Here is an 11,319-nt window from a genome sequence, read left to right as displayed (position 1 = left end):
GGGGCCGTTTGCCATTAATCTGGGAACAAGCGGCTAACCTCGGTGACTGGTATTTTTGCTTTTCTTTTCTTACTTTTCTCAGTGTGGGGAAAGCAGTCAAGCCCGCGCGGAGCGATTGTGAGGGGCTCTGCTGGAATTTGGCAGCGCGGAGGCTTGGAGAGAAGCCCCATGCTGGCTCCCATTCAGCCGGCCCGTTTTCCTCGAGCTTTGGAAGTTTCACTCAGCCGTGCACTCAATGGCTTCACAAAGCTGATTACAAGCTTCAGCGCATTCCTGAAGGAGCCAAAAGCGACGCAGGTGCAAACGAGCCGAGGGAGCCCCTTATCCCGGTGACAGAATGGGACAAGCTGGGAAAGGCTTGGACCACACAAATCCAAGGCTCACCAGGCAGCAGAAAGCCTGCCTTGGGAACCGGGGGTCATTATCCGCCCTATTCAGCGGGGCCCGGGGACCCTGGGGGCCCAGCAAGGCTAGCCCGGGCGGGAGCACCGCCGCCAGCGCGCGCGGGCGACAGGGGGGAACCCCGCTGGGCGCTGCGGCCAGGCCGGGGCTCAGGGCACTGGGCTGTGCGTTTGCGCAAATCTGTGTTCCGGCGGGACGGTGGCAACCCTAGTGGGGACACGGGAGAAAGAGCACGCCAGGAGGCCACGCGGCGCGTGGACAGTGCGAAACTTCTGCTCGGCGTCCAGGCCGCACGGCCGAGTCTCAGCCGGTGTCCCCAGGCCACGAACACCCAGCTCCGGGGTCGCTCTGCGCCCTTTCCCCCCAGCCCACCTTTCCCATTGGTCCCTTCCCCTGCCCGCGTGGCAGCGCGGCCCCGCAGAGAGCGACCCCGGGAGGGGCAGTGACCGCACGCGTGGAGTGGGGACGGCAGGGCACGGGGCCGTTGTCTAAGAGCGTTCGCTTGGCCGAGAACGCTTTTGCTGCGAGTTTGATTGCGCGGCGGGGTAGAGGGGCAGTTCCCTCCCCAAGTCATTAACTACGTCTCCTCGCGCTCAGGGACCGGAAACTTGCGGCTGCGGGCGCCAGAAAGAAAAGGGCAGCGCCTCGCCGAGCGCTCGGGGGAAGAGTGACTGCTGCAGCGGGACGCGGGGGCGGGAGGGGCGCAGCCTGGAGCGCGAGCGCAGCAGAGGGGAGCGCTGGGGGGCGGGGAGGGCTCGACCAGGAGCTGCAGCTCCGGGCCCGGGAAGGCCACCCTGTCCGGGTCCGGAGCCCCGCGCTGCGTCTAGGAGGGCGCAACACGCAGTCCCCGCGGGGCCGGAGCTTGGAGCCCCCTCGTGCATGCCCCTCTCTTCGCGCCCTGCCGAGGCCTCGGCCCTGCCTGCCGTGCCCTGGGCCTGGTTGTGCCCGGGGTCCCCGCGGGCAGGGCGCGGGCGGGCAGGGCGCGCGCGCCGACGCTCTTTTGTCTGATAACTAATTTGAGTTAATGCGATCTTTATGTAAAGCTAACAGCGGATAATTGTCTATTTTCTCGCCAACAGTCTCCATCACAATCACTTATCTGGAAACCTGCGGTTGGATTAATCGTTATATTCCCGAGATGAGCGTCGCTGCAATCCGCAGCGAACGCGGGTGGGGACCTGGAGACGCCTCCCGGGCTCTGGCGGGGCCGGTGCTGGCCAGCTCCGCTACCGCCCGAGACGCGGTGTGCCCAGTTGTTGCTGCCCGCGGGCGAGGGCTGTAGGGCGCCTTCCCCAGGACTTGTTTGACTTGCTTTTTGCTCGAGTGGGTGGTGCGGGGATGCTGGAGGCGGAGGGAGGAGGAGGGGTGAGGGGAGGAGGGCCTGTGGGTCCGCAGCCTGGGTGGAGCGAGGCCTCGGGAGGCCCTGGGGGCATCGCGGCGGGGCCTGGGGGTCCAGGCGCAGGAGGAGCCGTCGGTGCCAGAACGCAGCGTGTTTCATTTGGGAGAAACGTTGCCCTCAGGCCCTCGCCTCCCTCCCGTCGTCTAGGTTTTTCTGGCTTCGCCCTTTGTCCCACCCACCCGTTCCCACCTCAGGTCCCTCCCCCAGGACTCCCTCCTTAAGGATCCAGGTCTCTGAAAATTATTGGCAACAGTTACACGCCCCAAGATTGAAATTCGCAAGAGAAGAGTCCCAGTTCTGCAGGCTGCCCCAGGGCTAGGGGTAGAGATGGTGGCAGGTGGTGCGTCAACTCTCCAGGGAAGAGGAACTTGCATTACAAAGACTTGTCTTTCTGAGCTGAAGTCAAAACAGGGGCGTCAAGCGCGCTCCGTTTGGAGGCGGTGGAGGGGCCGGCGCGCCCGCGCTGTCCCAGCCGGAGCTGCCCTGGCTGGTGATTGGAGGTTTAACGTCCGGGCTTCAGGCGCTCTGCAGCTCGGATTTGCCGGCCAAGGGGCCTCAGTGGCAACTTTTCAAAATGGTGTTTCTGGAAAATAACAAATTCAGACTCAACTGGTGACAGCTTTTGGCTATAGAGAATGAAACTGCTTTCCTTTGGCAGTGGAACTCTTAAACTTGGAAGAGTGAAAGAATACAATGAAATAAAATGCCGTAAGATCACTGGATTTTTCAGATAAAGGACGACCCCAAATTACTCCCAAAATGAGGCTTTGTAAATTCTTGTTAAAAATCTTTAAATCTCGAATTTCCCCTACAACATCTGATGAGGGTTTTAGGAGCAAATAAGTAAATCCCACCTCGAGAATCAACAAACCAGGCTCTAGCCAAGGCTCTCCCCACGTTTTCTTCTCGTGACCTGGGGAAGGTCCCGCCCCATCGCTCACCTGGCTCTTGTCACCTCGGTCATCTTGAAGTGATCCGTGGACAATGCTGCTCCCTGCCGCAGATCCGCTGGTCACTCAGGCAGAACGGGGTATGCAAATGGCCTGGAGAGGCCGAGGCCCGAACACTGCGCCCATTGTCCCGGGCGCTCAAAGCGCCGAGCAGCTGCGCAGACTTTCTGGGCTCGGACCCTCGGCCGCCACGCTAATGTCATCATTGCAAAACATCAGATTTTGAGAACTATGCAGTCTGAATTCATTAACAGCCTTCCCGGCGAAGATTCTTTTCCCCGTGACAAGTTTCAAAGTCCAGACCCCCTCCAACGTTGATAGGGGTAGGAAGAGGAGGAGGGACCCGGGGAGGGGGGTCTTTCGCAAGTGGGGCCTCGGGGGATCCCTGCTCTCCTCCTTCTGCTGCGTTCTGCAACTTTAAAAGCCTTCCTTGGGGTTCTGAGCAAGGATGTCTGACTCGAATGACCTGAGATTTGGACATTTTCCCGTTTTCTCTCAAGTGTAGCTTTAATGTTGTGAGTTTAAATTCACCAAAAGAGGCCCAGATATCAAGTCGAGTGGATTTCACAGCATCATCTTCTGTTTTAATCGTTTCTGAAGTCATATCCTTTAGGGTGAACTCACAACAATGCAGGTCAGAGAGACTGCGCGCCCTAAAGCAAACCAGTTAAAACGTCAGGCCAGATCTTCAAGCTGCAGGATTGCAAGCAGCTCATAAACTTCCAGTCCCCACCCTGAGACAAGGCGCGTGACTTAAGGACCTGCTTGCACTCCCGCTCTCCACACCCTGTCCCCTGCCCGCACCTGCCCAAATGGCCTCGTTCCTCTAGAACCTGGACGGTGGGGAAGCGTGCTCCTGATGCCCCGGGGTGGGTGCAGGGCGGGGGACCAGCGAAGGAGACCCAAGGGCGCTAGAACCCGGGAGCACAAACTACCGTTAGAGCCTGAGGGACCCTCAGATTCGTGGGAGACCGCAGGCGCCGGCAGAGGCAGTTTTCCTCCCCTGAGCAATGCTAGTTCTTCTCGGCCCCAGGATCTCCACTAATGTGTCTTTCTGCTTCCTCACAGGACTCCAGGCTGCCCTCCCCTCTCTGCCGCATCTGAGGCTGGAAAAACTTCCTATAAGAAGGCAAGAGAAAGCCACCAGGTCAGAGCCGAGGACTAAACTTTAAGGTGGAAGATGGCAGAGAGGCAGGTTCTCCCCTGCACACCCTAAGGCCTCTCCTGCCCCCGCGAGGCCTTCCTTGAGCGCCCAGGCCCCCAAAGTGCCTGCCCTCCTTCTAACAAAAGGAGGGCGTAGGATGTGAAGGAATAGTGCAACCAATAATGTTTTTGTAAACACAACAACAGGGAAATACATGGAGGAAATCTATCTATTGGGTGTGTCATATTTGGTTGGGGGCCGGGGTTGAAAGTGGACTCATCTAGACCCAGGAAAAAGCTACCGGGTGGGCAGGGTAAGTGGGGGGTTCTATGTGTATGTGGATACCTTTGAACTGGAACACCATTTTGTTTTCTCCCTGGAGAATGGTACAATGTGGCTTGAAGACTCTGGAAAGTCACAGATCAGACCCTGCAGAAGGTTCCTCGTGTGTGCCTGGGCAACCTTGCCTCCATCCTCTGGCCCCAGTTCCTGCCACGCCACGTGCAGGTAAGGCTGCGGAAGGCTAGGGACAGGGCTCCAAGTCAGAGGCCGGCTTTTTGGAGATGTGGCTGTGGGAGGGGAATCCCAGGAAGTTGCATAGAGAGGGAGGTTTTGCCAGCCTGGGTCACTGATGGCTAGTCCAGGTCACTGATGTCTCCCCAGGGTCGGGGGGACAGTGCCTGGCTAATTGTGGGTGTTCAAAATCTGTCTGCTGAGGGGATGTAGAGGGCATCATTGGGGGGCGGAGCTGATGATCCATGGAAGCTCTGAGCACAGATTGGGCCTCTCTTCCCTGCACAAAGAACTCTCCAGGCTACCCAGTGGTTCTGGCCAGTGCCAGAGCCAGTGACCCTTGGCTTGCTCTGGCCTTTCCCCCTTCTCACACATGCATTCACTTGCATACGTGTCACACACATTCCTACACACTCACACAAATTCCCAGAATCAATCTCACACACACACATGCAAATCACACATACTTACACGCGATTCACAGATTCACAGATGTGATAGACTCACAGGTACTCTTACACATGACACAGTTGCACACTTGCAGCAGTACGCACACACACACACGCACTGCAATCCCCTTGCGTCTCCACAGTGTCCAGGGCTGGCTGAACACCAAGGCGGCTCTTGCTGGCTGGGCAGGACTTCTCATGGGAGGGAAAGTCACATAGCTGGAAGTTTACTAGAGGGACAGAATTTCCTTATAGATTATAATTTCCTTATAGAAATTCAACAACTATAGCAGAAAATGGAGAATGAGGACATTTTATTTCTCAATTTCAACAGTTCCTCTTCTCTTGTGTTTTCTGAGTAGGCTCCTACCTGAGGCTGTTGAGGTGCTCTGGGTCCTCACTGTTTTCAGTGCTTCCAGGTTCAGGCTTTGCTCAGTGCATTTTCCTCGGCTGCCCTTGGACTTGTGTTGTCTGGGATGGCGGCCACTGGCCCCCAGTGGCTACTGAGCATGGAGAGCAGGGCCCGTCTGCAGTGAGGTGTGCTGCTCGGTGTAAAACACACATGAGATTTTCCAGATGCAGTACTCAAAAGCATATGAAACACCTCAGTAATCACTTAAAATACTGATCACAGGTTGAAATGATTATATTTTAGATACCTTAGGTTAAATAAAATATATATTGAAATTTCGCCTTCTTTTTGCTTTCTAAAAATGTAGCTCTTAGGAACTTTGCAATTACCTACATGGCTATTTGCGCATTATCTTCCTGCTGGGCAGTGTGAGACCTTCTCACAGATCCTTCAGAAAAGGCAAAGGAAAAGCAAAAATGGTGGAGAAGGCTGAGCACATGGCCACGGGGGAGGCCTGCTCAGAGCCATTCTGAAGTTGTTTTTGTAACCCAATCTGTTCTCAAAGCTCCTTTTCTTTCAATGGGGCGGGGGGGGATTACACCTTGTATTTTACTTCTCGATTCATTTTCTTTCCATTTTAACTTTAATTCCATCTAATTACCGTATTGTGATCTCAGTCAGCAATCTTACATGAACTCTGCGGTAATGTCTGAAGAATCTGGCTCCAAGTGTTTGATAATGACGAGATATGCATGACCAAGGAGACTGTGTGATGTCTGCACAGTTCGAAAGCCCGCATTCCTGTTACTTTCCAATCTCAGGTCAGCATTTTGGAACTTTTCTGCTCTAATTTGTCCACACACACCTCTCGCTGCCACCACCTACCAAAACAAAGCAAACAAACAGAAAGTTTGAGCAAGAATTTACATCTGGGAAAATGCTTCTACTCATCAAGAGTGGAATTCCTTTTTACTCCTATAATTGATTCACAGCTTCAAAAAGCTGTGAAGTCATACTTTGGTCATGGAAGTTGCAGGAGACCATATTTGCCAACATTTTATTTTAAAGAAGGTATTTTAAAACTATTTTACATATTAACCATGATTTCTAGAAGTGAAGTTATAAAAATCAAAAGTTATATTTTACCTTTTGATAAGTGAAAAGAGATCGCTCCAAGAATGTTGTTTTCAATAAATTCAGTATAACTGCAACACAAAAATTCTGCATACAGGCTTCATATACATACATTATAATTTTATGTATTTATCTTGAGAGTTGTATAATTAATTTTTAAAATGCAACAAAAAATATGAGGTTAAGTCTACTTTGCCAATAATGGAAGTGTCTCATAGATAATTTTGAATACAATTAAAATTTTGTTTTTATCCTAAAAGGAACTGTCCTGTTGCTCATTATTAGTATGTTGTCCACTTATTGTTCTATTTTTGGCTAAATTGAATTTAACTAAAGGAAAAAGAAAATGTGAAATACCAAGGATGAGCCAAGTTTTGTGGGTAAACTAATTGAGATGGTTGATTTTGGTATTAACTCTTTGGGGAATATCACTCTTGTTAAAATTTAAGTAAGGAACTAGTAGAAATACTTTATTCTTTAATCAAACTACATGTTTAAAAAACAATGCCAAAGAAGAAACTAAAAAAGTAGCACGTATCCTGTTAAAGAGCCATCAGCATCCCATTGGAAGCTCCAGCACTCTGACTTTGGATTTGTAGGATGGTCTGTTCGTTTAGTATATGTATTACAGAGCCTCATTTGCATCATCACCTTATAAAGCCAGAGAGATTCTCATTTGCTTTCTGTTTTTCTTCTTTCCCCTAAGGACTACAATGGTTATATACTTTCAAATATTCACAGACGAGATATTCTGGATAAATAATCTAAGATTAACTAAATTAGGTCAATGTTCATACAGGACCAGTATGATATATCCCTTGTGCTGAAATTATCTGGTGTCAGCTACATTGATTGAAAAAGCACTACAGACCCAAAAGGAAAAAAAAAAAGCGCACACACACACAACTCTTATTACAAGATGTCTCAAAAGCAGATAAGAAAGCAACGAAGTCTTCTGGTAAATGAGGGACCTTATCTAGATTTTAATATGGCAGTAGGCAAATTACAAATGTTTCTGCAAGTTAGACAACTTGCACGGGAAAACAGACGTTCCTAAAGTTCCCATAATTCTAAGCCAGTTATAGAGTTTGCACATCATCTGTGCTGGTGGGTTCTTTGTGCTTTTCCTCAAGATACATTCCATATAAGGGCAGAAAAAACCATCAAGATTCAGGTCACACTGGCTGGGCTGTTTGACTCACTCTAGGATGGAGATAGCTCAAAAGAAGGACGCCTGAATGTCATTGTCAGAGGGCTACTTTCTGCTTATCTACATATTGTTTATATCTACTTCACACATTGTTTCTCTCCTTCTGAAAACGGCTATTAATATAACAAAGTCCTTATAACAAAACTAAAATGTCAACGGTTGGAAAAGAAGGTTCTTGAGGCTTTCATAACGAGACCACATTTGCTGCAGTCAGTAGCAGAACTCTGCTTGTTTTCACTGGGTAGCCTCTTCAGTAATTTGGTAGGTGAGAAAACGATTTCTTTGATCATTGTGATTATCATCCATTTATCAGTCAAAGTTCACTGAATTGTTGCTCCTGTCACCATTATGATATATTATCACAAAAGGTATTTAACAAGTTGATAATTTGATAGAATGAACAGAATGGCTGTCAGTACATATATTTCAGAAACAGACACAGACTCATGTAGCAGGCTGTTGCCCACCGAGGATGCCATTCCGTTCAAAAATTACTATCTTTAGAGCATATTTCTGAGAAGCAATAATGACAGTAACCTTCATCTTCATCTTCAGGACTAAACTAAATTTCTAATGCATGCAAAAAACTAACAAAATAAAATAAGGAAGCCCAACAGCCTAAAACTGGAATTTCTGATTGCATTCTAATAGAAAAGTGAGTTCTTTGAGGGAGAATATCATAGTTGTTCGAATACTGCAGTGAGCCACAGCAGAAGGTGGGTGTGAACTCTGAGAAGCAGCTGCTGAAACAAGAATTAGATAAAGCAAAATAAGTCAGAGGCCGAGGTCTAGAATGAGGAATTAAAAAAAAAAAAAAGGAAAACATTAAGCTTCATGACAAAAGGGAGTTGGCACTCTGCTCACCCGTCTCCTGTTGACGTCAGGAGTGAGCTGATGCCCATGGGGTCAGTGTTCTCCTTCATGTCTTTAACTCACCCAGCATTTCCATCCTGCAGCCAGTGCAGCCTTGCTGTAGTGTTTGTCTGGGGCAGGTGAGATGGGGTCACTTGCATCCATGCGAAGAGGAGTCAGCGTAAATTGAAAGTGGCCCATGACCTTTTGCCCTCCTTACTTGACTCTTAGAAGCTTCTAAATGCACCATCATAATTTGACCTCAGGGTCCTGAGCATGAACCCCCAGGTGGAGGTGCAGAGAAGCCTTCAGAACACCCACCTTCTGCGCTCACACCACAGGTGTCCTTTCAGTTAGCAGGCTCACTGCCCACTGCACTCCATTGGTTTGGCCTTCCACACACCATTTCACTGCTCTTACCAGCCCACCACCCTAGCCTACCACCTTAACCCACCACATTAGCCCACCACACTAGCCCACCTCATGCACCAAATCCAGGACCATCCCAGAAGCAGACACAGCACACTGAGCCTTCCTCCAAGCCTTTCAGTACTTCTACTGAACCCCTTTTCTCCCCAGAAGAAAACTAAGTACATTCCTTCTTTCCTGCTGTGCATTTTGTGAGGACAGACTGGATGGAGGCCACAGAGCATGAGTCAGATGCCCGTCACACCTGGTTCCTCTCTGATCTGAGCAAACCTAAGGTTTGTGGCTTTTTAAAATGTCTATTTCGCATGTTTCTCTCTTAAGGAAGAAAGGTGGAGGCAAGGGTGGGAAGCGCTCTCAAAGCTCCTACCATGAGGGGATCTTTCTGAAGATCTGTGGCATGGTGTTCTATTTCTAGTCCAAAAAAATTAACTGATACCTTCACTGGAGATTATTCACAAGCTTACACAGTAACTTATATTCCTTTGAAAAGACAGGAAAAGATGGTAGGGTAAGAGTTCCGTTCAGTAGATGTTTGTCAGGTATCTACTATATGTATGGTACTTTGCAAAGTGCAGGATACAGAAGTAAAGAAGATGTTGGTCATGAATCACGCTCTCATGAAGTTTACAACCTTATAGTGATGAGACAGTAAACACTTGTTCAACATGACAACTGCAATTGCAGGCAATTCAGTGGGGCACTTAGAAAGGAGTGGCACTCTCCTCCTGGGAGATGAGAGAAAGTTCCCAGGATCTCAGTCTTGAGGAAAGAGGAGAGGAAGGGAAAGGCATTCTTACAGGGGGAACAGCATTTACAGAGGCGCGGGGCAGGACATAGCAAAACGCCTTCGGGAAAGTGGGCCCCATTCAAAGGGGCAGAGCTACAGGAATAGACGTTTTGATGATTCTGCAGAGGAAAGGATGGTTCAGGGCTAGACAGTCAGAGAAAGTTCCCCAGAGGAAGATGGAATCTGCTCAGGGCCTCCAAGCAAAGCCCATGCCTGGAGCAATGTCCTTGGATGCTGGGAGTGAATGGCCTGGGGAAACCCTGCATGTTTGAGCAGCAGCCTCTGGCCTCCCGGAAGTGGGGGGTCATGATTTTTGAGTGAAACAAGCAGGCAAGGGCATGATTTCCTCAAGCCACACAGCAGGAAGCAGAGGGCTGATGAGTGCCGTGAGTCAGGGGTGAGTTTTGCCAGGTGAGTCCTGGGGCAGCCGGCACTGTGGGATCCTGCGAGGTGAGTGGAAGGGCTGGCCGTGGGTGAGAGACGGAAAAGGCAGGTGTACAACAGCCCAAATGCAACACCGTTCGCTGAGGCACTTTCTGAAGCACAGATGGGGCCCACACGCACAGGAGAAGGTTTGCTACATTGGGTAAAAATCATTTTCCGAGCTTTTTTGAAGAAAAAATTGAATTGCCAAAATTAATATCTTGATCAAATATAAAATCGTTTTCCCATTACGATGGGTAATAAAAATATACATCTATACTTCATGTTTAAGTGTTTATAGATGACGTTTTTGGTTGATTTTTCAAAGAACGAAAGAAATTAAAACTTAATAAAATGAGAGTATTTCAAAAGACGTCTCAGTACCTTTTGTATTCTGGTCTGGAGAAATGTTTTCACTGTGACCTTTGTGAACACAAGCTTTGAAATACTGATGACTTGGCAGTTAGCTCACACACCTTGAGAAAATTATATTACATCTAATTTGTACAAACAGAAACCACATATCTTCCAGAGGATGTTCTCTCCTCTTTGGATTTAATTGGTGGGAGAACAGAAGGTAGAGCAGGGCTGGCTCATGTGCTTGCCTGGAGAGAGGTGGAGACACTCCATGCAGCCTCTCTGTGTGGCATCGCAGGCTCCAGCCCCGCAGGCAGCACACAGCCCAGCTATGGACACCCGGCATGGCGGCCTGGGCCAGCGCTCAGAGCCCATCCTCAGCCCTGGCCCTGCACCAGGATGCATGCTGCGTCTCCCACAGGGTCACCTCACCCCGCCTTCAACACAACCTCCCAGGAACTTTGCACCCTTGTGACCACTTTAATAATGAGGACACTGCAGGAATCCCGGCTGCAGCAGGGCCCCGAGTTCACGCTCAGCCATGCTGCTGGGCTGCGTCCCAGACACTTGGAGGACAAACACAAGACGGAAAGAGATATGCTTGCCATCCATCAATGCTGATTATTAACAAAACAACACAATAGTGACACCTTCCTATTTTTTTAAAACAATATGGACATCTTTTCCTCAAATGAGTAGAGAGGATCTGAAGAAAAAAAAAAAAAAGCATGATGCTGGTGAGCTGTCCATGTTCACACATTTTAAAAACCCAGTCAAAGTTACTGTCCTTGTTTCCTCTCCAGCTCAGTCCTGGAGGGAAGGGCCCCAGGAGGGCGATGCGGGCAGTGGGCTGGCAGGGATTAGGCATGGTCTCTGTGTGCCCAGCACCCGGCACATGCCCGTCAGTGCAGCCCAAGC

The 11,319-nt window shown here is 49.6% G+C and overlaps 1 long non-coding RNA gene across 2 annotated transcripts in view; it reads left to right on the top strand.

Annotated features, from left to right (window-relative positions):
- Window positions 1-4,123, top strand: part of LOC105539257 — a 12,414-nt gene extending 8,291 nt beyond the window's left edge. The window contains exons 1-2 of one of the 2 annotated variants that reach the window (XR_001006022.1): window positions 3,068-3,495; window positions 3,820-4,123. This is a non-coding gene — a long non-coding RNA (uncharacterized LOC105539257). Of the gene's footprint in view, window positions 1-3,067; window positions 3,496-3,819 lie in introns of those variants that run through there. The other variant, XR_001006023.1, reaches the window with a different exon arrangement.
- Window positions 4,124-11,319: the final 7,196 nt, after the last annotated feature.

The sequence above is a fragment of the Mandrillus leucophaeus genome, unplaced genomic scaffold, assembly GCF_000951045.1.
Source record: "Mandrillus leucophaeus isolate KB7577 unplaced genomic scaffold, Mleu.le_1.0 Scaffold201, whole genome shotgun sequence".
In the NCBI taxonomy this organism is placed as follows: domain Eukaryota; kingdom Metazoa; phylum Chordata; class Mammalia; order Primates; family Cercopithecidae; genus Mandrillus; species Mandrillus leucophaeus.
This window is presented reverse-complemented; position numbering and strand designations above follow the sequence as displayed.